We start from the raw sequence: 17,368 nt of genomic DNA on the forward strand, positions 1-17,368 counted from the left end.
TCAGCCAGCCGGGTCAGCTTAAAGGGATCCAAAATGTTCTGATCAGCAATGTACTGATGCAGTTCTGATGAACAGGCTTCAGAAAAATGCTCAAAAAACAAAGGGTGGGACAATTCAACAAAAGTTTTCACCTTGTATCCATCAATCCACCCCTTCATGTTCATATGCACAGCACTCACCCAGTCAACCCAAGACACATTCACTGTTTTCTTATATTCCTTGAACCTTATTGGGTAGGTTTCTTGCTAAACTTGGCAATCAAAACAGCTTTCATTCACTCATACTAGCCTCTTTCTTCCAAAACAGTCATAACCAGTGTGAGGTACTGAACATCATGGATACCACAAGCAATTTCAAATGATTATATCCATTGGAGGATATCAGAACCCTGCACATACACACCAACCAAATCTTTCATAAACTTGGTGGCAGGGGACCTGACACTCTCAACTCGTTTGACTGAAGTCTCCACTCTAGCATTCTCTAGCTGGATTCTCTGATATTCAGTGTCATTTTTATTGAGTTCAAGCTCCCTATCTTTAAGTATAATTGGCTGTGCCAACTCCTCTTTCTTCAATTCAGCTTCAGTTTCCACCTGTGTGTATTCATTGGCCAATTTCATCCATAATAACTCAAGTTCCAAGGTATTCCTTGAAGAAACAAAGCTGTGTTGCAGAATAGAAGTGACAGGAGAGGTGGCAATCTCAGTGGCAACATCTGTGATTTCACCAGGGGTAGGGCCCCAGAAGAGCCTACCCGGATGGCGGTAAATGCTTGTTGCACTTCTCCCAGCTTCTTCAATGGGCTTGCGTCATCCTTTAAAGATGGATGGCCCTAAGCTTGAGAGTGTGTTGCAGGCAGCTGTCCTTGGTTTTGGGTTCAGAGACCTTCTGGCACTCCCTGTCCAGGGAGCTTGCTGCAGAGCCTAGCAGGGCAGGCTGTGTGCTGGCTGGGTAGCGGATCTGAAGCTGCTTGCAGGTCCTCTGAGTTATTTTCTCCCTCTGTTCCCTAAAGAAGTTAAGGGGATGATTCTTGCTTCCCTCTTTGGATGTCCTGACCTTCCTTCACTAGCGGAAGCTGTAAGGCAGACTGTACCTGCAGCCAGGGTCCAAGGATGAATTATTCTTCCTTCCTTCTTGTGAAGTCTTCAGATGATCTGCCAAAAGAGGAGTGCCAGCCATCTTTAAAGCCAAGTGGGCCACAGTGATTGGTGTTGGCTAAGCCCACATTAGTGAAGCAATTTTAGGGTCCCTACCAACATTTTTCTTTATGCGTGAGGTCATAACCAGAGAGCTTTGCAACAGGAAAAGGTAAAGGGGTGGAAAAGGAACCAGAGGTGTTCAAAAACCAAGATGGCAGAACCCTCCTCTCAACAGAAACAGTTCTGGGCTCACTCCATTGTGCTACTAAGTCCCACCCATATGCCGGTCTGCTTTGATCAAGAAATCTCTCTGGTTAATAGATCCCTGTGGTTCCTGATTAAAGCGGAAGGTCTCACTTGAAGATGATGAGAGACCAGACTCTCTGGCTTCCGCAAATCACATTCTCGTATCTCACGAATGGGGTCCCCCTATCACGGGTGGTCTACTGCAACAGAAGACCCAGACATGTCAGTTCACCTATCATTTATACAGAGGGCGGGAGCTGGCTTCAGGTTGGCACAGTTACATATGAAAGGTTGGTGGGTTTCCTGTCTCCTTTGTTATCCTCTGCAGCCAGATCCACTGGGGGCATGTTTGAAGTACCCTCTGTTGGTGTGTTAATTGCTGCCACTAGCTGCAGCGCCTAGCAAAAGAGCATGGTCGTTCTATGGAGCCTTTTTCAGAGAATCAGGCTGTCCATGGCCGGGTGAAGTTTTGTCCTCCCCTTCTTGCAATGACACTGTGCCCGCCTCTGCTGTCACATTCCAACTACATATGACAGGGCGGACTGTGCCTGTAGGCTGTGTCCATGCCAGAGTACACAGGTCTATACTTTTGTTGTGGAGTGGGCATAAGAAAATGTGTGTGGTTTAGCCCCACACAAAAAGCTCACGCGAGCCCATGCCCATCATGTGAATGGTCGAATTCCTCACACTTGCCTTGCCTGTAAAGAACATCTCTCACACACTACTAGTAAAAGCATTTATTTTGAGTCTTTTATTTTAATATATGCCTTACACCTTTCCTTCTTTGAGACACAATTTCGCAGGTCAGGAAATAAAATATAGACAGTTTTGTTTCTGCACAACCGTTATTGGCATTTCATTAAACAGCTCAAAATATTTCGACCATACAGTTTATCAAAAAGGCCCAAAGTGGAATTAGACATATACTTGCAAACTAAGATAATAAAAAGTGAGATTTTATGGAGAGGTAAAAGGTTCACTGTACACATTTTAAACTCACAATATTTGATCGAAGGACATATGAGGCAATTGCAAGGCTTGAACAGCCAATGTGTGCTCCAAATTGTTAGCTCATATGCACAGTGAACAGAGAGAGGTCTTGCAGGGTGAGAGGTAAAGAGCACAATACAGAAAGCCCAGCAGAGCATCTGTGTGTACACATATGGGACATGCACAGACGAACTAGAAACAGAGCCACACACAGTTCCCGGCTAATTCTGAGCTACATGCATCAACACAACAGCAAACATACCTTGCAGTTGCCCTCTCCGCCCACACACGGAACCCTCCACTATCCTTGAGATCCGCCAGAGCCCCTGGAGTCCATGCAACTGGCAGTGGTATAACTCCAGCAACATGATATGTAGCATAACATAGCAGGCATGCCCGCAGGTTCATAGTGTACCAGGTTATGACTGCTGGATAATTAGGGACTGCTGTGGCGATTGGCTGATCAGAAAAGAAGAGTGGAGACTTTGCAGTTTGAGGAAATATCCTTCACCACAATGCCAATAATCGTTTATGAAAGCTTACATTCATCCGGCGAGGGGTAGGGAGTGCTCATGGAGGGCTTCGAGATTATAGGTAAAAGGGGTGACTGGCGATAGAAACATAGGACGGATGGTTTAATGGATCAAATCCCCCTCCCCCCCAATGGGTCACATTTGATGTCTGCAAACGTGCAAGGCGGTATGGAAAAATATACAAACAATTGTTTTGCCACGATATTGTCCTCCGTGGCCAGGCTCAGAGTGAGCCTGTTACTCTAAGGGTCTTGTGCAGCCTGTTAGCATCATCGAAACCGTGAAGCGTCAATGTGTAGCGACCCTATTGACCTACATCCCGCGCCTCCAACGCAAGCTTCTGCGCGGACCTGGCATGGGACAGCATTAGAGAGAAAAGATGAAAGAGCAGGGGAGAGGGTGGGAGTACAAAGAGCCGCAGTCACCAGCGCAGGGTCACCCAGTGGGCATGTGTGAATAGGTTCAGGGTCTCTCGTCAGCGCGCCAGGCCACAAGGCTGCTGCCCTGGGCCTCCAGGCAGGATGCAGACAGCGTGACCAGCTCACTTTCACTCCAGGCATTCGGCCTGCCCTTCCTGCCCCCCGCTGGCTGGGTCACATGAGCATCAGTCCCCGACTTGTTTAGTCTCTGGGGGCTCTGGCATTTCCTCTCGCTATATTTGTTGCAGCTTCCTAAACTTCTCTGCTGGGAAGCGCGCGCAGAATTTTCACCGCCACCAAGACAGTCTGAGCATACTTTGGGGAATGTTTGCAAGCAGCAATTCCAGAACCACAAACATCTTTTGTAGACCTCAGAACTAGAGCTTTAGAGGCCCTTTCACAACTCCTAGTGCCCCCAAACGTAGGGTATGGTGCATGGTGACGAATTCTGCAGTGGCGTCGCTAGGGAGCACTAGTGGAGGGGGCAGGGGAGCGTGCCCCCCCCCCCTCTGAAATCCTTGTCACCCCTTGTGCTTCCCTTTCGCTAAGGCGAGCAGTGACCGTGCTCTCTGTGTGGTGTTGTGACACTCACTAAGGCAAATGTCTGCATATCAGAGGGAAAATACTCTCCTTTTGTCTCAAAGCTAGCAGTGATCTTGGTATGCATATGGACACAGGGGTCAAGTCCTAAAAATTAAAGTGGGGGGACTCACCAACAAACGCAATGGTATGCGACGTCACAAGAAATTAGCAGATCAAGGTGAAATATGCACATTTAATTCAATTGGTTTTGCATAAATACCCAAATTGCACAGGACGAATGGCGTTTGCCTTTCATAAAACCAATGCACACACAAAACCAAAAGAGGATATTTTCTTCTAATAGTGTTTTTGAAAAGGTTAAAACTTGCAGTACCAAAATGTGCCATTTCACCTTTAGTTTGTTATTTTTCATCCGGTTATATAGTGCAGTGGTGAAGTGTCTGGCCTCCAAACCTGACGACTGCAGGTTTGATCCCCGAAGTTGTCTTTAATTCATAAATTCAAAGAGGACATTCAATGTTTCTCATTTTAGCTGGGGAGCACTGAGTCCACCCTATGAATAAAGTGGATGGGCTGTGTCCCTCTTTGTGTACCCTCGACTTCAGCCCTGTATGGACATGAGCACGTGAGCCACTTCTCAGGTGTTCCTGCCCGGCTTCTGCTCAGCGACCGTCATAGTGTGCAGAGCAGCTTGCAGCCCCTCCCATCAAAATGTAGTCCATGAAACTGTTCATGGTGGGCCAGTAGTTGGTGAATGGTTTCGTGCCTGCATTCTGATGGGAAGGGAGGTGCAGTGCGGTGTGGGTAGTTGGTGTGCACAAAAGACTCTCTGCAGGAGTGCTTGTGACGTCACACATTACCTTTCATAGGCGCCCCTCCACTTTTGTCTGTGCCCCACCCTACTTTTGTCTTTGGCCCCCTCTGTGCCCCTCCTAAATTTGATTCATGGCGATGCCAGTGCTTTTCTGCTTGCTCTATCGTGCAACTGTGGCGTCATGGCAGACGATTCTAGAATTTACCACGAACACCACACCATAGGCATGTGGTAATTTCTCTGCCAGGTAGGTTTTAATATTTGGTTTACTCTGGGGCCACATAAGGAGGAACTGGGTATATGTGTATGTTTTGTCTTCATCCCTCTGGTCTTGCCTTCCCACCCTCTGCAATGCTGCTCCATAGCGCCTGGTATAATGTTCGAGCTTTGCAGTATTTATCTCTTTCAGATGTCACCCTGAACCCCTTGGTGGAATCTAGCCCCAGAGTTGATATTGAGGTTTCTATAATTCTGTGTTTCATGGCACATACTCGTGCTGTCACAGACAGTCAGATTGCCCGGCCTGTGCGCACCGGACAATTCTTGAAATGGGCAAGAAGAAGCGTGGGTGCGCCCTGATATGGTGATTGAACAAATTCACCTGAAAGAGGGAAAACATGGATATTTCCACCCTGCCTACATCAACAGTTTGCTTAGTTATGTAATCGAATACTGCACACTCTTGCATGTTGCAGTTTCTGCCATCTACTTAAGGGCAATTTATACTACACCTTCTGGATCTGTGCTGCACCAAGTGTAAGATGCATAGTGCTAAGAAGGCCACGTGCCACTAATGATGAATAGTGCTTCTGTGGAAGGATACTGAAATTGGAGGGTTTTTTCGACCAAGTTTCTATCTGCTGGGTGCTGGCAAAGGGGAGACCAGCATTTAAAGAGATATTTGAAGGCAGTTTCTTTTCTCCTTTGATATGCATAGTGGTGTGTTTTGTTGGTATAGCTTCAGCATCCTGCCTAATGGCTTCTTCCAAGCACTTTGAGACACTGCCGCAAAGCCAAACATGGCCTGCTGCAATGCATCATCAAACATAAGGGCACCACTGAACCCTAGGCGTGTCCGGGGAGTGGCCTGGATTGGCACGTGCTACCCCTGGAATCTCATTGACCACCCCATTATCCTAAACTATGATCATTATCTGTGTGTGTGCTCGTACTTCATGCCACCCCTGCATAAGTCAGTGCCCACTTGGGCCACCCCAAACAATAGAGTCTGGACCACGCCACTTCAGCACTGGGCTGGGGCCCTAGCCAGTAGTCTTACTAGCGGGGGGGGGGGGGGGGAGGGCATGTGCACACAGTAAGAGTAATAAGGATAATTTCTAGACTATGTATATGAAAAGCTGTAGGGTTGTTGTATTTATAAGCCTTCTGCGTATAGTGAATTTGCATGGTTGGAGGCACGAGTCATTGCCAATGTAAGTGGCAAAGGTGATTTGTTTAGTACACCGCTGTTATTGACATCCTTGTCAAAACGTGTAGTCGCTGCATAGCTCAGGTGTTGACAGACCAGAGGCTGGTGTCTGCAATAATCATGCCCTGGATGAGAATCGACTCCATGTAGTGACCAAGAGGAGTAAGTGGGTTCAGAGGAGTGATCGAACTGGAGCTTGTCCCTCGGGATAGAATGTGATGAGCCACTTGTGAGATAAGTAGTCTGTGTGTAGTGACTGGTGTAGTGTAGTCAGGATGCAGACTTTGTTATTAGATTCCTCGCATCCCCATGGGTGGCAGGTAATGCCGGTTCAACATAGTCCAGCAAATTGAGTATAGATTTAAATGTATCTGTGGGTTGCAAATAGGAGTGGGGATGACAGATATGTTATGTGATCTTGTAGTTGTATAGCACCTGCCATATGCTATGGTGTCAAAGCGCTATGAGCGCAGCGGCCCTTCTGGAGATCGCAGTCGGAGAAGATGAAAGAAAAGGGCATCACAATACGTAGTAGAGGGAAAGCCTGGTGTAGATACGTTGGAAGAAGAAGAGTGGGTCAAGAAGAGGCTCGAGTCATGTTGAACTGGTGCTCCGCCCATGGAACTGCGCCCTAGTGCTATTATGCGTTCAGAACACGAGTGGTAGTGAGTACAGCCCCTGAAAAGAGTAAGAGATTGCCCAATGTTAACGCCTTTCTCTTCAGCGGTTTCAGTAATATTCCCTCTCTGCAGTTTGACAGTGTTCTAATTCTTAATTCTTTTTTTTATTTTGCTTTTCTTTATTGATGCTATTGTTAACAAAGCCAAATTATGTTCATGTCTCCAGGGCGAAGATGCCCCCGGGGGTAAACAAGAGCCTCACATAGCAGCCAAATAAAAATAATAGTCTCGCGATGAAACAGGCGAGAGTCCATTTCAGAAGAATGTGTAGTGCCTGGTGGTTTGTGATCAGAAAATAGAATGGATATATGGTTCCAAACCAAAATACACAGCACTTTAATGACTCCAGGCCTGGGTCCTGGCACTGCTGACGAAAACCACTGAACAAAAATGAAAAAATATGTCAGGGAGGCCAGACCTGTTATTCATTTTGTTGGCATTTGACAAATACACAAAGTATTTCAACATTGCTGGCTTATCTTCCTGTTCGTTTTAGAAGAACGCGGAACCCTTCCACTCTCATTATAGCCATGCACCTGGGGGGCAGCTTTCATGTCAGGGCTGCCATAATCTTTAATGTTGTATTTGCAGGAATGCTAGTGTAATTCATGCAAGTATTTTGCTTTTCGAGCACATCATATGGCCCGCCAAAGAAATAGTTTTAAGAAAGTGACATTACATTACTGGTAGGGATTGGGAAACTGTCCCTCCCATTCTGCCTCACTCACAATAAGACCCCAGGCTGCAGGACTGTGGACACTGTCTCAATGCGTTACACAGCCAGGAAGCCCTATGGCTTGAAGGCCAGCCTTTCTATACCAAAAGTCAAGGGTAGACTGTGAAAGGCAAGTGTAATTGTTCCTCCAGGAGAGGCTGTAGAGCAGAGGTGGCCTGCCAGCATTACCACGAGAGTCTCGGCCAGATTGCACAGCAGCTTGTCTCATTATCTGCAATGACAGACTTCTCTACCAGCCTATTCTAGAGAAAGGGAGTCGCCACCTCTCACTCTGCCTAGCGGAAAACACACTTTAATCAATAGTTTTATCTTAAGACCAGTGAGAAGCCACCTCTCTGTCCCACCAAGGGCCTCAGAAGTTCTCATCATGAGACTGAAAATGGGCCACCTGTGATTATCCCTGAATAGCATTTAAGCCTTCAACAATAACAGGTCCATCAATGTCCTCAAGACCACCCAGTTACCCTGTCCCCCAAAAGGGGTCTCTCTCAGGATGCTTGGCCCTGGCTCAAGGTTTAAAGCATGTAGCAGCGGATCCAAGTGCCAGAAAGCAGAGTCTGAAGTTGCATGCATGCTCAATATCAAACACTTAAACAAAAACAATTGCACACTCTGAAAGCCATTTTGTTTTTGTTCAAATGATTAGACATGCCCCAATGAATACCATGCCTTTTCTCAGCCAGGCAGAAAAGAAGGTATCCCTACAAAATATCCCCACCAAAAATATCGCCGTAGATATGGCCGTTTGTCTGGTCATAGGCAATATTTTTGGGGAGGATATGTTGTGCTAGCAGGGGTAGTGGGGGTGTCCCCGCACATTTTAAATTAATGCAGGGGTTGCGGGGGTGTCACCGCAGGGTCCATGTGTCAATTTCGCCGCAAAAATATGCCAATATTTTGTATCGTGATATTTTTGCGGGGATATTAACACATGGAACTGAAAAGAAGCCATATGTTCTGTTGTAGGTAGGGCATAACATCTTTCTAGACAAAAGGTAAGAATAGGGTTTCTGGTTTTCAGTGTTTATGTTTTGTCAATTTCAGTGGTGTTTTTCCGGTGTTTTCACAAAGAAATGTAAAAATCTGTGTATATCAGTGTTTATACATTTTTGCGGAAAATATTGGAGTGGAGTATTTTTCCAGTGTATATGAAAAACATGTGTTTATAAACATACATCCTTTTTGGAGCAGAAATATCATGGGATATACAGTGTTCTGAATGGACAGACCATTGAGTGAACAGTCTCTCAAAAGGGGTAGCCAACACGCTTCTGCTGAGAAAGCTGATAACAGATGTTAATGAGATGCTGTCCCTGGAAAGGATGTAAGAAATATGTACATGGAGTGATGCCCTTTATCAATTTCCAAGGAAGATTCTGTGATGTGTGAGGGCCTGGTGACAAAGGAAGTGCAAGGGGCACAATGTAATACGGGTTCCCACGGTCCTAGGGGGCACCCCTAGCCAAGGTCCCGGGGAAGGACACCAGACCAGCCATCACAGCTGGTGCGACAACGATGCACTGTTGTGATTGTGTAGGTAAGTATGTTATGGATGTATGTATTTGTGTTTATGCATGCATGTGAATGGTGCATGCATGTATGGGTGGTGAGTGCACCTGTCATGTGATTGAGAATGCAGTGTGTGTGGATGAATGTTCTGGGTGCTCGTGTAGAGAATGAAGTGTGAGTGAATGTGGGAGGTGCATGGGTGAGTGACTGGGGTGGGGGATTGGGTATCAATATGTGTATGTGTATATGTATGTGTGAATGTCCTGGTGGGTGCCTATGTGTACAATACAGTGTGAGTTCACATGAAAGGTGCATAGATGAGTGATAGGTGAGTGAATGGATATGCATGTGACTGTGAATGTTCTGGGTCATGGGTGCATGTGTGGAGAATGTAGTGTGAGTGGATGTGGGACCAGGTGTATGGGTGAGTGAATGGGTATGAATGTAACTGTGTGTGTGTCTGTGTGTGTGAATGTTCTGGGTGGGTGCCAGCATGTAGCATTCAGTGCAAGTTAATGTGAAAGGTGTATGGATGAGTGATAGGTGAGTGAATGGGTATGAATGGCAATGTTCTCGATGGGCGGGTGCCATGTGTAGAACGCAATGTGATTGAATATGAGAGAAGGTGTATGGGTAAGTGACAGATGAGTAAAGGGGTATGAATGTGACTTTGAATCTTCTGCGTGGGTGGGTGCCATGTGGAGAATGCAATGTGATTGACTATGAGAGAAGGTGTATGGGTGAGTGACCAATGAGTGAATGGGTATGAACGTGACTGTGAATGTTCTGAGTGGGCGCATGTGTCAGAATGCATTATGGGTGAATGTGATAGAAAGTGTATGGGTGAATGACTGATGGGTAAATGGGTATGAATGTGATTGTGGGTGCATGTTTTGATAATGTACTGAGAATGTCCTGGGTGGTGCATGTGAGAGAAAGTGTATGGGTGATTGACTAGTGGTTGATTGGGTATGAATGTGATCGTGTGTGTGTGCGAGTCACTGGGGGGCCTGGGAGCAATGTTTACATTTCCTTAAGCTACATGACATGTTTACTGGCATTTTTGGGCAAAGCCAACTTGATCTGTGTTTTTATGCAGCTAGAATGACATATTGGCGCAGCCAGCCTAGCCATTGCATAATGTGGATAGAATTTTGTTCTGGGCATATATGATAAAGCAAGCATGATATGTGTTTTGACTTGGCTAGAGTGTTATTTTAGCGCAGCCAGTCTAGTCATTTCATACTGTGGCTTGCCATTTTGTAATTGGCATCTACGATTAAGCAAGCAAACATGATATGTGTTATTACATGGCCAGGCTGGCCTTTTGGTGCAACCAGCCTAGCCATGTCTTACTGTGGCATTACATTTGTTTACTGAGCGATAAAGCATGCATAAGTGTACTTAAATGTGTAGATTGGCCTACATTGGGCCTAATTTGGACATGCTTTCTTATTGTAGTATGTAATTTTTAATGGTAATGCCAACAGGAGCATGTTCTTACATGGGGGTACTGGCATATATTTGCAGGGCCAGCTTGGATATGTTTTCTTATAGTAAAGCACAGCAGAACTTCAGGTTATTTCTTTCCCGTATTAGAGTAGTTGGGAGTTTGTTCCAGATTTTGGCCGCTCTAAGAGGGAAGGATCTACCCAGTCCATTGGACTGTTTGTGGGTAATGCTGTTGATCTGGCCCTGATTTCCTGAATGCAGGGATCTGCTAGGCAGTATGGACAGGTTAGTGTTTTCAGTTACAGAGGAGCTGTACCAAAGAGACAACAATGTACCAGTGTGCTAGATTTGAAAGCAATCCTGTCTTCACCTTCAGCCAATGTAGATCCCTTCTACTGGCCGAGATATCTTCTCCTCTCTGCATGTTTTTCATAATGCGCACAGCCCTGTTCTGGATTGTCTGACATTTAGTCAGACAGGCGGTGCTTGCTCCCATTAGGATCACATTGCCGTAGTCCAGCCTTGAAAGTATAGTGGCTCGGGCAATAGTGGCGCAATTCTCTTCGCTGATCAAAGGCCTGATGTGTCTGAGCAGGCGTAGATCATACTGCCAATTTTTGTTTATTTGATTGACATGGGCTTCGGCGCTCATTGAGGATGTTTTCTGCGCATGAGGTGGGTCACATTGTGGTCATCAAAATTCTTATACCTGAGTTGGTAACTGGGATACATGCAAATCTCTCCTGTTCAGGTAGCTCAATATGGTTTGTCTGGAGCCCTGCCATTGGGTCCGAATGGGAAAGTGTATGGCTGATTTTCTCTCGGGCTTTGAGCATTTTAGCTTCACATGCGTTTTGAACTTCTGCACAGTTGGGTGCCGTCGCCTGGACCGCGATGGCCAAAGCCTTTGCCTTCTCGAGGGATCTAAGGATTTCAAAGCGTTTCTTTGTGGAGTTTTGTGCACTATTTATTTGATTGTTATAGAAGTCTTTCTTGGAGTTTAGGATGTTTAGTTTGTACATTCTTTCGGCTGCATTCCAGTTGTTTTTATCTTCTACCGAGGCGGATTTTAGCCAGATATCCCCCAGCTTCCGTTAGTCCTTCTTAAGGATTTTAAGGGATGGTGTAAACCATTTCTGGTGGCCTGAGTTCTTTCGAACAAATTTGGAATGAATAGGAGTCAATCTATCCACCAACTCCTGAAAGGTGGATGAAAAAGCAGACACACATGAGTCACACGAGTCATATTCTGAAGTATGTATTGACATCAGTGTCCAATCACAGAAAATAATTTTACAGGAAATGACACGAGGCTTTGATACTTGGTGGTATCATGGAAAGCAACATTACAAGAAATTGGCATGAGTAAAGCAAAAAGCAAACAAACTGTGTGATGTTCAAGATATGTTATGTTGATTTATACAGCGCACCACCGCTATTTTTGTGGTCTTCAGGTACTCTATGAATAGTTACTTTTATGATTTATGGAGCAATTGAATGAGTGGGACATTTTGGGCCTGATTCACAGAATCGTTTGATAATGGCACAATCCCATAAGAAAACACTGTGTGAATTAGGCCCTTTGTTTCTAGAGTACAATGTGAACTGAATCAGTTCTAAGGACCTCTACCTTTCACGGATAAGTCACACTTCAGTTAAGTGGCAATGAAAGGATTTGGGCCCAGTCTGGAGCATAGACTTTTGTCCACATATATCTTCCAGGTTCTAGTTGTCTATCAAGAATACTCTATACACAAATCATAATAAACTACTCCGACAGACATATACATCCCCGTAGAAATATTTTAAGCAAAAAAGAGGGTAAAATGAGCTTAGTTTTCCCATCTTGAACAGAAGCCTGAATGTATCAGAATGCAACGCAGCATGAGACTAAATAATGACGTTTGAGTTTCGAAAATTCACTTTCAAGACTATTGTATGCAAAGCCCCCTATCCAGCCACCTCTTCGCCACCCCCCAAACTTCCTCCCATCATTACTCACACTAAGGCACCACTCGGAGGGGAACAAACAACAGTGTTTTTTGTCGGTTTAAACCGGGTAGAGACTGTTTTCTCACGATGGTGTTTTTCCAGAGTTTATCAGATTCAACTGAAATCCTAAGTAAGAAAAGTTTGCCTCAGGGCAGAATGCAGCAGCTGTCATGGGTTGTTTCTTTTTCACATGATCTCTTCATTCTCTAGCCAAACCTCAAACCTGAAAGGGTTACGTCGTGTGTGTGTGTATGCAGTGACATGTAAAGCAGTGTTGGCCTGTTACGATCTATGTGTTTTGTTCTCAAGTTCATCTTTGTATCTTTGTCGGAAATGTTAACATAAAATGGTGCTGTGAGGAATTCGACCATCCACACAAGGAGAATTTGCTGGCCTGGGCTTTTTTGATTTTTTTGATAAATGAAAATGAATGATGGGAGATCAACCTCCGAGGACTGTGTGAGGCTATTCCACAAACAGTCTATCTGCTTCCCGCACAAAACGCATAGTCACATGTATTGCGGGAAGACATAGCCTACAGGTGCCGTCTTCCCCTCTCATATTCAGCTGGAATGTGACATCCCCGGGTATATCAAAGCATCTCAAGAAGGGAGAAGGCACACCGTCCTCCAGCAATGACCAGCCTAAGTTAATTATCAAAGGCTCCATGGATCTGCATTCCTTTTGTTCTCCGGCTGGTGGCAGTGCATACTAATGAGAGATAATTAAAGCAAGCCTGAAGGGGCTTGGTTGCCGGAATAGACAACAGGAAAGGCGGGGCTAACACCTCTTTGGTATGCAATGTGTCAACTTGAAGCTAGTTTTCACCCTCTGTATGAAAGGCAGCGAAATGCATGTCCGGGTCCACTATTTACTGTAAGCAAACCCCTGCAGAGCTGACCCCTTTCAGAGGGGAGAAGTGTGTGGTTTGGGGGAGACAGGAAGTCTGCTCCCAGCACAGACTTGGATGGAACCCTGGGTCTTAATCAAGAGTCACAGGGGGCTTAGTTAACCAGAGAGACACTTTGATCTACAATAGACAGGGAGATGGGTAGGATTTATGTATTTGTTGTCATGCCCTTGTCTGTCCTGTTGCAGAGCACTCTGGTCCTGACCTCATTCATAACATAAGATTGTTGGTGGGGATCCAGGATTGGTTCATTAAGATAGGCTTAGCCTGCACCAATAACTGGGGCCCATTTGGCTTTAATAGAGGGCTGAACCCTTCACTTAGCAGATCATCTGGAGATTTTGAAAGGAGTAAGAAGAAGGAGTCTTTTGGACCCGAGCTGAAGGAACAGTCTACCGTACATCTTCTGCCAGTGAAGGAAGGCCAGGAGTTCCAAGAGAGAAGCAAGATGCCTCCTCTAAACATCTTTCAGGGAAAAGAGGGAGATACCAGCCTCAGAGGACCCATCCAGCAGCTCCAGAACCGGTACCCAGCCAGCAGACAGTGTGTCCTGCTAGGTTCTGCCAGCAAGCTTCCTAGGTGGAAGTGCCAGAGAGTCATTGGACAAAGGACAAGGCCATTGACTGCAATCACTCTCCTGAGCTTTGGGCCATTCGCCTTAAAAAGACACAAGCCCTGCAAAGATGCTATGAGGTGTGTCACACAAGCATCGTCCAACGTCCATCTTTTAAGGATATTTCCGAGACAGTCAAGTCCTCAAACCGCATCTGGCTGCACTGCTGACTGTTGTCAAGCCGCAGTCAGAAGAGCCGTCCGACATGCCTCGACCAGCATTCCAGATGCACCAACCAGCACAGAGATAACAATTCTTGCCCCTGATGCGCCACGCCGGACAGCCTGCAGACGTCTGTCCAGCCTCACTTGCTGAACTGCCTGCCGCCTGGTACCTGCAGCTGTCTCCCGCCACTAACACTGTATCAGGAGCTGCAAAGCACCCTGGAACCACCTCGACGCTGTCGAGCACCAAGAACTTCTTCAGCACCAGGTACATTGTGGTTCTGCCCCCCTGATGCTTCTCTGAAGGCCCCTAGAGACAGTTACAAACCTTTGTCCCTTTGGTGCCAGAACCGAATAACCTTGAACTGTAAAACTGATTACTTTACTTTACTTTACCAAATACCCTCCTGGCAGTATCCAGAGTGCACCCCTTTCCTTCTTAAAACTGCTAGAAATGTCTGTTGTAGTAATAATAAAGTAGATATTTTTATACAACCTTGACAGGACAGTCCTTTTACTCATTGAGTAAGAATTGTATTTTCACTGTGTTGCAACTAACCAACGATCCACGATCTTGCGGAGATAAGCCTGCCGTTCCATCCACGTTACCAACATTGGACAAGGAGGTCTTATAATTCACTTGTATTCCGATCTGTTTAGATCCCTTTTGGTGTACTGTAGGTGTGGGGTTGATTGATGGTTTAGAAACCGATATTCATCCCTGGACCACTGGTGCCCTGGAAGTTGATTCGTCACATTGGTGGCAAGCGGTCAGATCGGTTGGAGCCTTGCGCACTGCTTACTCACCCAACAATAAAAGTACTGTTCAGGCAACGTTTAGTCACTGCTAGGTAATAGTAATAGTCATGGACCTTGACATGGAGACTATTAAAGGCATGACCAAGGATGTCCTGCGTGTCTTATATCACGAGAGGGGACTTCCCCCACGGAACTAAAGTTAATAAACCTGAGTTGCTGAACAGATTCCAAGCTTGGGTATAAGCAAGCGCAGTTAGGGAGAAGACCCCAGGGGACAGGCTAGGCCCCGTGTACCCGAACGGCCAAGAACATCTGGAGGGGGTAAATGACGAGGACGACCGCATGAGCAGTGTCTCTTGCCAATCATCCTGCCGGTGGGCAAGTGTGATTTCTCTACACTCGAGAGTGTCAGTGAGGACAGGGGCTAGTGTGGTTGTCTGTGCACTTTGACTGGGTGCAGTTCGGCGTAAAAGTTAAGGAATTTGTCCTGTCCTGCCCGATTTGTCAAGTTAGGTTGTGGGGTGAAATATAGCCCCTGAATGCCAGAAATACAGAGTCCAGAGTCAGTTATGAGGGCTCAACAAAATACAAGGCCAGTACAGAAATTAGTTTTGACATAAGGACTATGGAGACCAAATCAAAAGAAAAGAAAATGGCCCTCAATTTTCAAGATGCTAAAATGTGCGCAGAACATTTCATGAAGGGAAAGAAAGACACGTGGAAAGGATGTTTGATAAATCCATGAAGAGCTGCACCCACACATATGAAACAGCAGTGCACAGTATCTTCAATGGGATGCCAGAATTGTGTTCCCAGCAGCTGCAGTGAAACTGCAGATTGTACATATAAATTAAATAAAAAGAAAGTCAATTTAATTTTTCCCTCATCCAGATTAACAATATGTTCAGCAAAATGCTCGCAAGACTTTCGAAGTATGAACATGGTTTCTGCCTATCACAAGCTCATACACATAGACAATTTCAAAGCAACACGCAGGTAGTTTTGAAACTGTATATCTTGTAAAATGTCATTTAAAATGCATTTATGTATGAGATTACAGGCTGTTTACTGCAGGGTACATGCTGGCCATTTCTTCAGAGGCGAAACTAAACTCCAGGACCTCCCCCTGTTGCCCTGGATATTCAGGCCTGGTTGTCTTCATCCATCAGTGCCCTTCCTTAACAATACAAGCAGGAATACTTTTGAAATCAGAAATGCAGTGAAGCGCAGATAAAGTCAGATCTGTTCTGCAGCCCTTGTGACCTCTAGGTCACGAGTCCCATAAAAGATCCATTAGTGGCCATTAGGCAGCTCTGCTTACATCATGTGCCTGAAGAGGAGAACTGAAACTTAAAAAAAAGGTGGGGGCCAGATAGACAGAGGATATGAACTTGCACCTTGACTTAAAATGGGAGAAACACATTGTATCACATAAAATGGACAGCATGGATCACGCAATGTTTATTTCAGGTTTTTATTAAAGGTGACAGTATAACCATGCTAAAATGATTTTGGTGGGATAAACACAACTAGTTATCAATGAAAATGTGATTTGGGCTTTCCCGTGATTACCAGAGATGCGAAAGCTGATAACAGCATGCCAATCATAACTAATATGATGCCCGTAAAGTGGCATATTTTTCACTGAACTGGTTCCCGAGTAAATGAAGAAAAACTGTAATCCCAGCACAGGAAGGGTGTACAGAGTCCAGATTAGTCTTATCTGATTCTCTTTAAAATGTAGTTTCCAAAAATGTGTCCATACATGTGAAGATTTGAAAATTCAGGGTACTTGCCATGTTGAGTTAGTTCGAGTTCAAAAACATGACCGAGCCCATCTGTGAAAGTGGGATGATGAAGCTCTCTCTGCCCACAGCTAACTCAAAACACTCCCCTATCCCCTTGTCCTATCAGCACACAGGTGGGAGGGGGGTAGTGGACATTAACCAATCCCTTTCAGGTGAATCATGACAAGTTTGTAATGTAATTTGCCCTATAATTAAGCCAGTTTGCATCAGAGCTAGACTTCCTCCACTAATTCCAAGAGATGATCTGCTGCAGAAATCTGGTGAGAAACATCCCAGCAGAGAGAGTCCTAATCTTGCAGTGGAGACAGGAACCAGGAGACATGGAAGATGACTTTGGACCCCTTGGAGGAAAGAGAGGAGACCCTTGACTGACCCGTTTGCTGTCCCAGCGGTTTGTTCTGATACTCCCTGATGCCCAGTCCAGACCTCTCCTCTAAGTAGAACTACCCCCAAATCCCTAGATTGTATGGACCATATATTGTACAGCATTGTGTTGGTCATTTCCCCATTGAAAATATCCTGTTTGCCTGTGTAGATCCTTAGCATATTTATCAAAGTAAATCAATTATTTCCCCCATTGAATTCACGGGATCTGTATTATTGGCATTCAAAACCAACAATCTTTTCCCA

The sequence above is a fragment of the Ambystoma mexicanum genome, chromosome 8, assembly GCF_040938575.1.
Source record: "Ambystoma mexicanum isolate Mex_15411 chromosome 8, UKY_AmexF1_1, whole genome shotgun sequence".
Taxonomy (NCBI): Eukaryota; Metazoa; Chordata; class Amphibia; order Caudata; family Ambystomatidae; genus Ambystoma; species Ambystoma mexicanum.